Source organism: Caretta caretta, chromosome 1 (genome assembly GCF_965140235.1).
Source record: "Caretta caretta isolate rCarCar2 chromosome 1, rCarCar1.hap1, whole genome shotgun sequence".
Taxonomy (NCBI): domain Eukaryota; kingdom Metazoa; phylum Chordata; order Testudines; family Cheloniidae; genus Caretta; species Caretta caretta.
The window spans coordinates 60,378,093-60,393,063 of record NC_134206.1 but is presented as its reverse complement, the minus strand read 5'-3'; the positions used below and the strand labels follow the sequence as shown (position 1 = coordinate 60,393,063).

General features: G+C 43.1%; 1 pseudogene; it reads left to right on the top strand.

The window, feature by feature from the left end:
• The first annotated feature begins 8,336 nt into the window (after window positions 1–8,336).
• Window positions 8,337–12,176, top strand: LOC125627168 (E3 SUMO-protein ligase KIAA1586-like; annotated as a pseudogene).
• Window positions 12,177–14,971: the final 2,795 nt, after the last annotated feature.

The window sequence follows — 14,971 nt, the reverse complement described above, 5'->3', positions numbered from 1 at the left end:
TTTGAGGATCTGGGCCTTCGTCTTTAACTTGACCTGCTGACTTGTGTGCAGCACAGCCTACAGACTGCGCTCTGTCCCCTAAGATTGACTCAAGTTAGCTAACTCAGGTTAGGAGCACACCTTTTTCCTAGTGAAGAGACAGCCTCGGGGAACCAGAGATCTGGGCAGGGGGAAGACTTGGGAGGCACCTAGGGAAATTCCAGTGCAGAACCAGATGTGGGCATGGCAGGAAATGGAGGGGAAACAAAGTGGGACTTGATGGGTTTGACAAGAAAAATGTATGGATTTTATGAGGAGGAGGAGGAGTAAGGAACTGAAGGATTTGAGGGTGGAGCCTTTATGCAAATGAAAGAATACATACTCTTCAGATATGCAAAACAGGGCATAGCTTTATTTGCATAAAACTTTCAGGGTAGAAAATGGATTGCCTGGTTTACTGCAGGAGATATTATTTTTGTGGTCCGGAATTGAGGCATGTCAGCACTGATTACAATGGGGGAGGGGATAATCTCCAGAAAAGGCTTTTTTTTCCTTTCTTTCTTTCTTCTATTTTTGTTTAAAGTATTAGTACTATCACCTTTAGGAAATGTAGCCTGTACTGGGATAGGCAGGCCCCTCACATTTTTCTGCGAACTCTGCTCAGGAAACCACAGCAGCACAGGAAAGCAACGTGCAGTTTCGTACATGTAGCAGGGACTGCTTCAATATGCTAAGAAGTGCAAACTTTGAAATGAAATGGCTCACCCAGCAACTTACCCAGCAGAGGACTTGCATGTTACAGCCACATTTCTAGTCACTTAGCAAAGGTGTTGCTGTATTTTGACACCATCGCTGCATATTTCTGGGTCACTTCATTACTGTAGAAATTTGTTGCGACACACCCATGCTCTAGCTTTTGGCAAACCACAGAATGAGCTCATTACATGAGGAAGGGCAGAGCACCCCAAGCATCGGTGCTTTGTCTAATGAAGATTGGCCTGAGATAACACCATTGCAAATGATGATGTTTTGTGACTGTGTAGCAAGAAACCTATATTAAGATGGTGTTCTCACACTAGCTTTGCCAACCCACACTGATTTCAAGAGATTTACTCCCGATTTACATCTGTGTGAGAGGACCTATGTGGTCACAAGAAGTGGTGTGTAAATAAATTTTGATGGCACATGAGCATCTTGAATTGAGATTATGACATCACAATAGTGAAGAGAAAAAAGCTCAGTGATTGAGGAGGGAGCTTTAACGGTTTAAAGCTCTTGGGGCCTGATATTCTAGTTCTATCATGCTACACATATTGCAGGATCAAAGATGGGGAAGCAAAAGTCAGTTTAAACCACCTCTATTGTCTCCCGTTCAACGGCCAACTTGACCACCATCAAAGCTTAGAGCAGCCTGAAGCTTCGCCTACTTATGCCTGGCTGCCTATGGTCACAAGGGAGACACGGTGGATGAAGAAATGTCTTTTAATGGACCTACATCAGTTGGTGGAAGAGACAAGTTTTTGTGCTACACAGCACCCTTCTTCAGGACTCTCTCATATCCTGGAACCAATACGGCTACACCACCACTACAAACAACTATGGTCACAAGGGCATTTTCTGCCAACTGAAGATCATTAAGGCACTTGTGTTCCCATTTCTTCCAAAGGCCAAACATTTGATAACATCAGATGACATGGAGGTTTTTCTAGCATTGGTTTTTTGGGTTGTTTTTTTTTTTACGACCAGTGAATAGGCTTCCTCTGGGTAATTCAGCAACAGACTCTAGGCTAACGGAATTCCAAATGAGAGGCTGCATTGCTCAGCATTTCTGTAGTATATGAATAAAGGCCAGCTTCTAGTCACATCTGCCAGGTTCCAAGGGGCAGAAAACTGAGCATTTGCATTACTTAGCCTGGTGGCAATGGACAGTGTTAAAGCTGAACAAGAGCTCTATGTGAGCTCCATGTAAGCGCCAAAGTGTCTTTCACCAACAGAAGTTGGGTCCAATGAAAGCTATTACCTCACCCCTCTTGTCTTGCTAATATCCTGGGCCTAACACAGCTACATTAACACTGCAAAAAGCTTGGTGTCTGTTATGCATGAATAAACTTTAAAAAAAATAGTCTAAGGATGGACAAAGGTAAAGAAAATTGGAGAGTGTAGAGCGCTGATGTGAAGTGTTCTCAGGGCTTGCGTGAAAAATCCAGCTGTTCTTTCTGCAGAAGCTAGGACCAAGCTCAGACCAGTGCCACTTGGGCTTTACTCGCCCACTTACATACATCTACTTCCCGACCACTCACTGTGAAAACAGGGAGTGGGGGGGCAGTGCGAGGAGAAAGGAAGGACCTGTTCCTAAGCCTTTAATGTAGGACAATCTTTACTTGTGTACCAGCATCCCCTACTGGTATGTTTTATGCTGGAGCTTTAACCACCTGTGATATTTTTTTTAAAGAACAATGTGAACAGTTTTTACTAAAAAAAGATCTGAAGCTGTATTGTTTGCTATCATTCTCGTCTTAAAAAACAAGGTAGCAGGAGCAACTCCACATCGTTTATCTGACAAGGTGAGTTGACAAATGTAATCAAAATATAAAATAAAGCTGGTGCGTCTCAGCTGAATAAACACTGACACCTGTTCACATCACACTACTTTTTCTAACCGCCTCTGCTAAATCGTTCAGGTCTGATTCTCCTCTCATTTATACCTAGGGCCCTACAAATTCGCGGCCATAAAAAATGCATCATGGACCGTGAAATCTGTTCTCCCACCGTGAAATCTGGTCTGTTTTGTGCTTTTACCCTATACTATACAGATTTCACAGGGGAGACCAGCGTTTCTCAAATTGGGGGTCCTGACTCAAATAGGAGTTGCAGGGGGGTTGCAAGGCTACTCTAGGTGGGTAATGGTATTGCCACTCTTACTTCTGTGTTGCCTTCAGAGCTGGGCACTTCACCAACAACCACCGCTCTCTGGCTGCCCAGCTCTGAAGGCAGTGGTGCTGCCAGCAGCGGCACAGAAGGAAGGGTAGCCGTACCGCCACCCCCCCCACAATAACCTTGTAACCCCTCCCCCCCCCCCCCCCCGCACACAATTCCTATTTGGGTCAGGATCCCTACAATTACAACATGGGGAAATTTCAGATTTAAAGAGCTGAAATCATGAAATTTACTATTTTAAAAAACCTATGACCGTGAAATTGACCAAAATGGACCGTGAATTTGGTAGGGTATTTATACATCTGTACTTCCAGAGAAACTCCATTCAAACCAATAGGTAACAGAGGTGTCAAACTGGTATGAGAGGAAAATCAGGCTCAAACTTGACCATGCCATGCTAATAAGGCAACAATGACCAATCTGTTCAATGTCTTTGCCAGATTAATTTATTTCAGTATTAACTGTATTGTCCCTACTTCAGGAACTTCTGCATAGAGCTTCTGGTTTTTTTTATTTTTAAGTGATAAACACAGACTTTAAAAAAAAATACCAAAAAAAAAATTGAAATTGGTGTTTATCCAACACACACTGGAAATGGTTACTTGTATCTAAGGGCTTCTCTCCACAGAACAGTAACACGGACTACCGGGGTGTGATTGGTTAAAGCGCGCTAATGTCTTATGCATTAATTAGTCCGTGTAGACCCTGCTGGTGCACACTGAAGGTTTCCTAGTGTGCTTTAGGATAGTGCTGTTTGAAAAGTACTATGTTAAAGCACACTAGGGGACATTACAAAGAGATTACTGATGACAACATATACTGCTGTAATGAGTAAAGTATATAAAAATTGGTAAAAAAATAAACCCTGAAAAATGAAATGAATAAATCCTAAAAAAGCAGGAGCCTTGCTGATACAGCAGTTTTGGTGCATGATGATACATTTCATTTTTACATAGGTCATTATGGACAGATGGTACGAGAGTTAAGGGCCCAGCCAGCTTATATTATATGGCTCTATTTTAGTTTCCCTATAACTCCGGATTTTAAAATTGCCCCATTTACCCTGAAGCCAAAGAAAACTGTTCTGTGAAAGCTGAAGAAACCTTGCTAGCTAAAACTCATTAAGAATATTACCCTGATTTGAAATCTTGACACTTTTCTAATGTTTTGTTGCCCTCTAGCGCAAAAATGGCTTGCTATTGACCCTTCAAACTTACAACTCAGTTTCCTCACACAGTGGTTCTATTTGAAGAAAACAGGTTCTGATCAAGCAAATAATTATATTTAATAGAGAGATTTTTTGTGTGTGATTAGTTTTGGACCCAGCCCTGCTCCTTTTGACAGCGAGCAATGAAAGGTTTTTGCCATCAACTTCAGTGGGAGCAGGAGCGGGCACTGTAAGCATGGCCTGCTGTGGCCAAAGGGTAGGGCCCAGGCCTATATAAGAGGGACCTAGTTTTTTTACTAGGTGAGACCAGGGATGAGGCAGGTCTTTGTGAGGGGCTTGAATGCTGTGGAGGAAGAGCTCAATAGGGATGCAGCATTTGAACTGAGGTTAGCAATGGGTGCTTGTTGAGATGGAGCCAGGAATGGAGTCTGGGAGAGGTTTGGTGGAGGACAATTGGGAAGAGGTCAGGGAAAATGCCCCAAATACAGACTGAAACGGGCAGTAGTAGGAAGTGACCTTGGAGACTAGGAAATGAGGCAGTTTGGACATATAGAGTCCTAAGGTCAAAGGAGAGAGAGAGGCGCCCTTATGATGCCACCTAAAAGCAGTGGTGAAATCCCATGACCAAAGAGTGAAAAGATGTGAGGACACCCTGTTACCTTAGAACAAGGAGACTGTGTAAATCACTGTGGGCCTGTGAGGGGAAAGAATTTAGCCTGGGGAGGCAGGAGGACTGTGAATACCTCTGTCACCAATGGGGAAGGATGGTTTTATTGCTTTCTGTTTGAACTTTGCTTTGGTTGCACATTTGCATTGGAAGGGGCAGACTCCAGCCAAAGTCCCTTGCCAGTCTGGGGAGGATGGTCCGCAGTGGGCAAACCGAAGCAATTCTGAGCATGAGGAGGGACTCTGTGAGAAGGCCCTTCCGCACACGTATGAACATGCATGGCCCCAATCCCCATCCCTAATGGTTGAGTGTAGTTTAGAAAGAACGTAAGGTTCCTTCATAGGATGCAGGGAGGGGGAATTGTACTGTGGAGGCACTTGAAATCCCCCCACCCTCTTCTTTTACACACAGAGGTGGAGATCTGCGCATGGAAGACTCACATTCCCATGTGGAGATCTGGTGGGGAGGGGAGAAGGGAGGGAAAATCTGGGCCATAGATAATAGATAACAGATTTACCTCCCTTAAATAGGACAAGCCTGTGTTCTGGGACCATGTGCTGGCTGTTTGCTTGTGCCGGGAGGCTGCAGCTCTGTACCTAATACAGGTACACTTTGATACTGGCTTGCAAAGCTGCCTCAACATACAAAAGAAGCATGTCCAATGGGCTGTATGAGTCTTATGATGTTCCTATCTTTTCACTTCTTCTGCTTTTAAGTGCATGGTCTCTTTTCCCTGATGCTATAGTCTTGACTTGGCAACATTAATTCTGAAATGAAATGTTTTAGGTTTGGATTGTATCTGGACTCTTGACAACTAACTACTTCCCTGCAGTAAAGGCTCCTCTCCAATGTGTATTTCTTTCGTTTGTTAGCAGATTTTACACCATTTATATTCCAGTCAAGAAGAATTGAGACAGTGATTACTTGGTACATCCTATAACTCATCCCAGAAGTTAAGACCTCTTCTGTTGGAGAGTGATCATTTGCTGTAGGCCTCTACAAATGTGCAGACAGAGCAAACTGTAACTCAGTGCAGTTACAAGCACGTGCGTATTGGGCAAGCAAGCTGCTGAGGGAAAAAAATTAAAACAGGAAAAGTTACAATAGCTCTATGCTTAATGGCTAATGATATTACACATTTGCCTGAGCTGGCTTACAAAACTGTCAACAAAATTGCTGCAGCTATTAAACTTTCTCTCGCTCATCAGATGCAAGCCTTCTTTCTGTACTTACTCACAACTTCGCTACTCTTAGGCCTGGTCTACACTGCAGGTGGGAAGGGGAGGGAAATCGATTGAAGTTATGCAACTTCAGCTATGTGAATAACGTAGCTGAAGTCGACGCACTTAGATCTACTCACCACGGTGTCTTCACTGCCGTGAGTCGGCAGCTGACACTCCCCTGCTGGGAGAGGGAGCACCTCTCGCTCCAGTGGAGTACCAGAGTCGATAGACTAGACGCAATAAATCGACTCCTGCTGAATCGATCGCTGCCCCTCGATCCTGTGGGTAATGTAGACAGGACCTTAGTGTGACAGTCTGTTCCTCAGCAGTTATTGCTATCTGGAACACCCTACACGTGTCCCAGCCTAACGTGCCATCCTTGCCTATGGTAAGGACTTTTTAATTCAGCCATGTTTGTCCAGCAACCAGTGTAGCTGCATCAGGGCAAATTCCTCTTGTAGACAAGGAAAGGTGGAGATTGCCCTGGTGAAGTTTATCTTGCTGCACTATGCAGTCCCCCACAATGTCAAATCACAGCTTTCCTGGTTTGCACTTGGGGTTTGCACTGCTGCAGCTATACAGGTTGCTGACCACTGATGGCTGTATCCGGAGCAAATCTCCAGTGTAGGCAAGGCCTACACTTCTTTGTAAATTGCAGCTGAAAGCCCATTATCTCTCTGTTGCTTATTCCTCTTAATCGTTCTCCCTTCTTCTATTATTTGACTTTGATTGGGTGTTTCATTATTATTTGTTAAGGACCATTAACATACCTGGTACTGAACAGGACACAAATATAAGTGATGATACAATGTCTTGTTTTCTGTCATTTATATCAGTGTCAGAGCTTCAGAATCTGTGCACTTAATTCGTATGTGTGTTTGCTGAACTTGTACAGGTGCATGTGGTTGCAAAAATGGACAGTTAGATGCTTCAGCGGCTATTTACATGTGCAAACCCCCAATTTGCATGGGCAGTAAGGTAATTGGATGCACAAATAAGTTACATAACTTCACAAATGTTTTAGAACTCTTCCTTAGACACCACATTTGGTGTGCTGCCTTCTAGAATTCAAGTCCACAAAATATTTGAGTGCAATTTGTCTGAAAGATGATATAAAAATGTGATACCAGCTGGACAAACAACTTTACCCGAGTAACCAAAGGTCTAGGAAGTTGTTTCCCCAGCTGCCACTCTAATGGAGAAGTAAAAGAGCGCACAACAACTATTACATTTGGCTGTGGGGAAAATATTTCATCTCAGCTTGTTGCTTTCCTCTTGATCCTACTTCACCTGGCTCAAGCAGAAGCTGTGGGAGAGGCCCCCTATGTAAATCAAAGGGTCTTTTGCACAACAGCCCTTGCCATGCAGGAAGTGAGAAGGTTTGGCACGAACAGACTAATATTATTACTAATCTGAGGGCAGAAGTGTGAAACAAATTGCAGTAGATGAACATGATCAGCACCAGTGGAAAGCAAGTTTTGCTGCCACCTGCTGTTGAAGTAGGACAGTGACACGTCCATGGATAAAATGCACTCCTCCTGTCAAGGAGACCGCAGTGATTGGGGGTTTCCTGGTACAGTGGTTGTACCACTTTAAAGCTGCTTTCATGGCCATAGACAGAACATATACAAGTTCTTGAAATTTGCTGGTCAGACAAATAGCATCCTGAGGGCAGCCATGCCCCCCCACCTGTCTCTAAACTTCAGTCCTGCAAGGTGCTGAGGACACTTGCAGACTCACAGGACCAGGGTTTCTAATTCCACATCTAAGGTCGTTACTCAGATTATTTAGACACATAGCTGCCATGTCTCCATATATCATAACCAGTGGCAGATTAGCCACTGGGCCGATGGGGCCTGTGCCCAGGGGCCCCAACCAATGGGGGGCCCTGGAAAAATGGGTGTCCCCACCCCGACCCTGCTCGACGGCAGGAGTGCCAGGCTGGCAGGGAAGCCCCTGCGTCCAGTGGTGAGCTGGAGCCGGTTCACACCAGTTCCTGGGAACCAGTTGCTAAATTTTGAAGCAGTTTTAGAACTGGATGTTAAAAATTGTTAGGAAAACAAATGTTATAAAATGATCTTAAAACGAATAATCTTAATCTTATAAAATGGTGTAGAAAATAATAGGGCAGGGGTCGGCAACCTGTGGCATGCCTGCCAAAGGCGGCAGGCGAGCCGATGTTTTACTGGCACGCTGCTGCCAGCCGGGGTCCGCTGGCCCCACTCAGCCCGCTGCCTGCCTGGGTAAACAGAACTGAGCAGGGCTGGCAGCCGGGACCCCGGCTGGCAGGAGCCGGCGGCCAGAACCCCAGAGCAGTGGCAGGTGAGCCACTGCCGGGCTGGGGTTCTGTCCGCCACCCCGCTCAGCCCGCCTCTGGACTGGAGTTCTGGCCCCTTGCCAGCTGGAGTCCCAGCCATTGGCCCCTCTCAGCACACTGCCTGCTTGGGACCCCAGCTGGCAAGGGGCCAGCGGCCAGAACTCCAGTCCGGCGACGGGCTGAGCAGGGTGGCGGACAGAGTCTGGGGTTCTGGCTGCTGGCCCCTTGCCAGACGGGGTCCCAGCTATTGGCCCCACTTAGCCCGCTGTCATTCTGGGGTTCTGTGGGGGGCTCAGGTAAATATAAAATTTATAACTGGCACAGGAAACCTTAAATTAATGAAGACTTGTAATACAGTGTACAAAATAAACTTCAAATGCAAAGGGATGTGGAATTTTAGCAGTTAAAGAGCCGTTTCTACAACAGATAGTTCAAGATTTATGTTGCTATGCGTGTGCGCATGTAATGTCGCAGGCTGGGACTCGGTCGCATCCAAGTTCGTCCTGACGCAAGACAAACATCTCGTTTATTATTTTATTAACAGGGGTTGCACTTGCCTTGTTCGTGCACTTGCTCAACTCTTTTCTATACAATTCAACATGACCAGTGAGTCATAGTTGGCCTGTTTGTTTCTAGGAAATTGCGTGTGATATTTCGGTGTGTAATACTAACTGGACTGTTATTCGAAGATTAAAGTTTTCTATTCAATATTATTTACTCTTCATAATGAAACACCAGAAAAGCATTAGTGACTGGTTTTCCACTAAAATGACAAAACCATTAGTCAGTTCTAGTAGTGAAAATAATGATTTAAATACTGAAAACGCCAATGACAATTTTGGTGATGAAAATATCTTAAATGTTGAATCATCTGAAAATGCGTTCGCAATGGAAGAGGATTTACATGACTGTGAAAATGTGGTACCTGAATGTTGGACTTCCGAGCAGGCACAATATTTTTTAAAGAAATATAATGGCTTGATAATTGAAGGCAAAAAACTTGGCTGTTCCCACTGTGCAAATATGTCACATTTGGGGGTCCTTGGAAGAAAATCTTTACAGATTTCTTCGGAATGGCAAAAGTGTACTATTAAAGCATCTGGAACTGATAAAAAAAGTTCAGCAAGCTACATTAAGAAAAAAAATGAAGGAACATTTTGAATCAAGCTCTCATTTGAGAGTTATAAATGTTTTAAATGAATCTAAAAAGAACCTCTCACTACTGTGATTGATAAAGTTACTGAAAAAAATATTGCAATAATCAGCAAAATTTTCAACATAGTTTACAGCTTAGTAAAAAGAAACCGACCAATGTCAGATATGGAGGATGAAGTAGAGCTACAAATTAAGAATGAAACCGATTTAGGGAACTGCCTACATTCTCGATTTTCAGCCATCAGAATCGTAGAGCATATTGGTGAATTAATAAAACAAATTTTTAGTAAAATCATTGAAAATAATTCAAAGATTTGTATTATTATTGATGAAGCTTCTACAATTTCAAGTAAAACTGTGCTTGTAATTCTTATAAAATGTGAATTACAAGATTCTTCACCAACAATTTTTCTCAATTTAGTGGAATTAGAATCAACAAAAGCAGAAAATATTTACAATGCTTTGAGAAATGCATTAACCGATACAGGATTTGACACAGAATATTTAAAGAAAAATTTAACCGGATTTTGTTCTGATGGCGCGAGCACCATGCTTGGACATAAATCTGGAGTTGCTACAAAACTCATTCAAGATTTTCCGAACGTTATAATTTGGCATTGTTTGAATCATTGGCTACAACTGGCTTTAGATGATGCTATAAATGATATTAATGAAATAAGCCATTTCAAGATTTTTTTGGACAAGATTTATGCAATTTTTCATCAGTCAAATAAAAGTCAGTTTGAACTTAAACAAGTTTCTGAAGAACTATATATTGAAATAATCAAAATAGGCCGTGTTTTTGGTCCATGATGGGCTTCTTGTAGTCTTAGAGCTGTCAAAGCGGTCAGGAGAGCTTATCCAGCTCTTTTTCTTATTTTTGAAAAAATAAATATATTTTCTGGCATGGAAAAAAGATTGAGAAACAAAGAATTTTTAAAAGACTTGGCATTAATGATTGACATTTTGGATGAAATTGCTTTATTATCAAATGCATTGCAAGCGAGACAATTGAGTTTAACAAAGGCAGATAAGCTAATCAAACGAATGATTGATTTTTTCATACAGTTAAAAGATAGTTTTGGTATACATGAAAATAAAATTAATGAAATGATAGAAAGTGATGCTTTTAAATGCATAGAGTTTGAAGATAATGTAAGGTTTAAATCACTGCCACGAGACAAAATAATAGAGTGTATTATTGAAAAAATGAAGGCAAGATTATTAAACGAAAATCACATTAAATATAAAGAAGATAATTTAGGTCATTCTAGTAATACACCTAAAATAGTTGAATTATTCAATGTTATAGATCCCACTTCATGGAATATTGAAGAAGTCAGGTTACCTTGGAAATCAGGAGAAGAAAAAGTGCATGAGTTAAACAAATTCATAAAATTTGTAGTTGATTTAAATGATTTTTGTGACTTTGTAGAGAATAACATTCAATCAAAACATCTTCCTGATCCGGAAACAATAAGGAAAGGAAAGCAAATTATGAATACAATTGCAATTACTTCTGCAGAAGCAGAAAGAGCTTTTTTGTTGATGAATATTATTTGTAGTTGTCAAGGTTCCTTCCCCACTCTGAACGCTAGGGTACAGATGTGGGGACCTGCATGAAAACCTCCTAAGCTTATCTTTACCAGCTTAGGTCAAAACTTCCCCAAGGTACAAAATATTCTACCCTTTGTCCTTGGATTGGCCGCTACCACCACCAAACAAATACTGGTTACTGGGGAAGAGCTGTTTGGAAACGTCTTTCCCCCCAAATACTTCCCAAAACCTTGAACCCCACTTCCTGGACAAGGTTTGGTAAAAAGCCTCACCAATTTGCATAGGTGACCACAGACCCAAACCCTTGGATCTGAGAACAATGAAAAAAGCATTCAGTTTTCTTACAAGACGACTTTTAATAGAAATAGGAATAAATAGAAGTAAAGAAATCCCCTCTGTAAAATCAGGATGGTAGATACCTTACAGGGTAATAAGATTCAAAACATAGAGAATCCCTCTGGGCAAAACCTTAAGTTACAAAAAAGATACACAGACAGAAATAGTTATTCTATTCAGCACAATTCTTTTCTCAGCCATTTAAAGAAATCATAATCTAACGCATACCTAGCTAGATTACTTACTAAAAGTTCTAAGACTCCATTCCTGTTCTACCCCCGACAAAAGCAGCATATAGACAGACAGAGACCCTTTGTTTCTCTCCCTCCTCCCAGCTTTTGAAAGTATCTTGTCTCCTCATTGGTCATTTTGGTCAGGTGCCAGCGAGGTTACCTTTAGCTTCTTAACCCTTTACAGGTGAGAGGAGTTTTCCTCTGGCCAGGAGGGATTTTAAAGGGGTTTACCCTTCCCTTTATATTTATGACAGTAGTGATAAAAGGGCGAATTTAACAATTACACATATCCCAAGCTTTATGACCATCAATTTGTTGGGAAAACCACTAAGTTGGGAAAACCACTAACCCAATACCATATGTTAAAGCCTGGATGAGAAGTCATCGATCCGCATTAGATACCAGAGTTCGTGTATCCAACACCAAAGATTATGGAGAAGATCAAGAAGCCATTTGGAAATTACCACCTAATTAGTAATAAATAATGTACTTAAATATTCTTTAAAATATTGCTTGTTGCATTGTATACTTCAATATGAATCTATTACACTTTTTATTTTTAATAATAACTTAAGTAGTTCACATGTAATATTTTAAAATACAAGAAAAATAGGCATTTCATTCTTAAATATTATTATCGTTTGCTTACTCATACATCTCTTCTTTATATTTTCTTTTCAAATGTATTTTAAATTCATTTAAGAAAGCAATACTTTGTTTCTATTGTAATAAACATGTAAAATATTTTTTATTATTTTTATTGTTAAGTATGACTCCCAGTGACTCAATGCATTGCCACTTCTTATGGAAAAAAGTACAAAAAATACATACTATGGCACATCCCTTAAATCAGAACTTTTTATCGGGAACCGGTTGTTAAGATTTTGGCAGCTCATCACTGCCCGCGTCCCGACTCCACTCCGCAGCAGGAGCACTGGGCAGGGCAGGGGAAGTCCCTGTGCCCTGATCCCACACCCTGGCAGAAGCGCCGGGCGGTGGGGGAAGCACGTCCCAACCCTGGCTGCGGTCCCAGGACTGAAGGAGCTGTCGCTCCCTGCCGTGGCCTCAGGCCTGGGGGAGCTCTGACTCCCCGCTGCGGCCCGAGGCCATGGAGAGGGAACAGAACTTCTCCAGTCCGGGGAGCCATGGTGTGGGGGTGGGAGGGCAGAAAGGAGCAAGCACAATGCAGGGCCTCAGGGGAAGAGGCAGAAGGGATGAGGCCGTGGGCGGGGCTGCAGGTGGAAGGGGCAGAACAGGGGCGGAACTGCCAGTGGAAGTGGTGGGGAGAGGCCCCCCACTTGCTCTGGCCCGGGGCAGCCTTATTTAAAGAGAACGTGCCTCAAAAGGGCAGCATTACACTAAACAACAGTCACAACTACCTTGAGAAGCTTTCATTGACTTTTCCCTTGTCTGCCTTGTAAATACGAATCTAACACTTAAGAGCTAGCTGGCTGCTCCTCTGGCTAATGCTCTGCACTCAAGTCTAGCCCCTGCAGAGGCAGTGCGCGTCTGGAGTGAGGCGGGTTCTCACGTCACTCTTGTGTCAGCTCTCTACTTAATCTAACAGTTGCACAAATGGACGTCAAAGGGTTCAGTTCCTGGTTAAAGGAGGGTTGCTGCAATTCAGGAACTTGATGAAGTGGCAAAAATCATGGGATCAGCCAGAGACTATCCCATGAAAAAAAACCATTTTCCTTCAATTATTTATCCCACCTTCTGCTATGAATTCCTCCTGGCATTTCGCTTAAACATGATTCTCCTTCCTCTCCTGTTCTAAATGGTTGCAGCTGTGCATTGTTGCATTTCAGCCTAGAAGTAGCTTCATTATAATAGTGAAGTGATTCCTATTTAAACTATTAAAGCAGATGGGGAATGTCAGAGCTACATCAATACAAGGCTGCTACTTGTTAAAGGGGGTCAGAAATAGAACATTAACTGTATAGTCCTTTGAGAATTTTAGAACCAAGTGTTTTGCAGAGGAACAGTTACAATCCCCAGAACCAAACCAACACCTGTGGACTTGGTTGCAGATGGATGCAAATCTTGAACTATGTTATATTGAACTATATTCTTAAATGCAGCCAAGATCTCACAAGCTGGAACAGCCACTCTCATTTTGAGCCAAAATCTCATTAGAACAGCTCCAAGATTTCAGTACCATTAAAGCCCAAACCCTAGCCCATATTCAGCTTCAAAGTCCAAACCCGAGCCTAACCAAACTGGGATTTGAGCACCACCTTCTGAGTCAGTGTGTTACTAATAAAAGAAGACACATGCAGAATTCAAAACCACACTTTCAAGCACATTCACCCTGTAAAAGGGGAAGACAAGGAGTTAACCAGACAGATATTGGTTCTGAAAGAGGAAGCTTCTCAGGACAGCTGTGCAGTTACTTCTGCTTTCCTGCATCTCTACAACTGCTAGCAACGTGTTTACGCCTTGCTCTTTGAAATGTCACTAAATATGCAAATTATTAAGAGACTGAAGTTAAGCATTGCGTTGGCCCTGAAGCAGCACGTTCCACTCACTGTTTATTAAAGTCCCTGACAAATCCCAGTCACTGTGGGCCAGATTCTCTGTTGTGCTCTCGTTACGCTGGGCTCAGAACTGACACTGATTTTCACGGGATTCTCTAGCCCAGCGCTTCTCAAGCTAGCTGATGTGGAGGACCGGCAATTTTTTTTTCCCAATGTGCGCACAGACCGGCAGCCAATGGTGCCGGTCCACAGATCACCACTTTAAGTAGCACTGCTCTAGCCTACATAAACTTGCCGTAGTTCCTAAGAGACCATTGCAAGCTAAGAATTGCTCTGGCTGTTCCCGCACCTCTGCCATGCCCCTTCCCACCTCTGCCCCACAGCCTGCACTGGGGCTTCAGAGAGGGCAGCAAAAGCCAACTCTGCTGCCACACACCCAGGCTGGGGGAATCCCCAGCATGACATTGACTTTAGCGGTGGCTTCCATAGCAGGGACACCATTCACCTGGCTCCCCCTTGTGGCCAGAGGTGTTTCAATGGCACACTCCATCTTCCCCCTCTCTTCCGTGCCCCTTGGAAGCACTGGGTAGTCTTTCTCAAGGCTACCACCAGACCTCCCCTGAAACTGGGTCAGTAGCCCAAAATAATCCTCAGTGTCCCAAACACAAACACAGTAACCCCATAGTTCCAACCCATGTCCAATGCTCCTGATTACAACAGAGCCTTTATTCTATCCAGCAGAAGTCTAGCCTTCCAGCTCTGCCTTCTTTCCTCAGTCAGCACATGTCCTGCTCTGAGAGAAAAGTTGGCATTTATACTACTCTCCTGCTGAGCAACCCTCCTGATTGGCTGAAAGGGGGGTGCCCTGCCCCCACTACAGGGCTTCAGATTCCAGACCCTTAAAGTAACAGTGTCCTGGGAT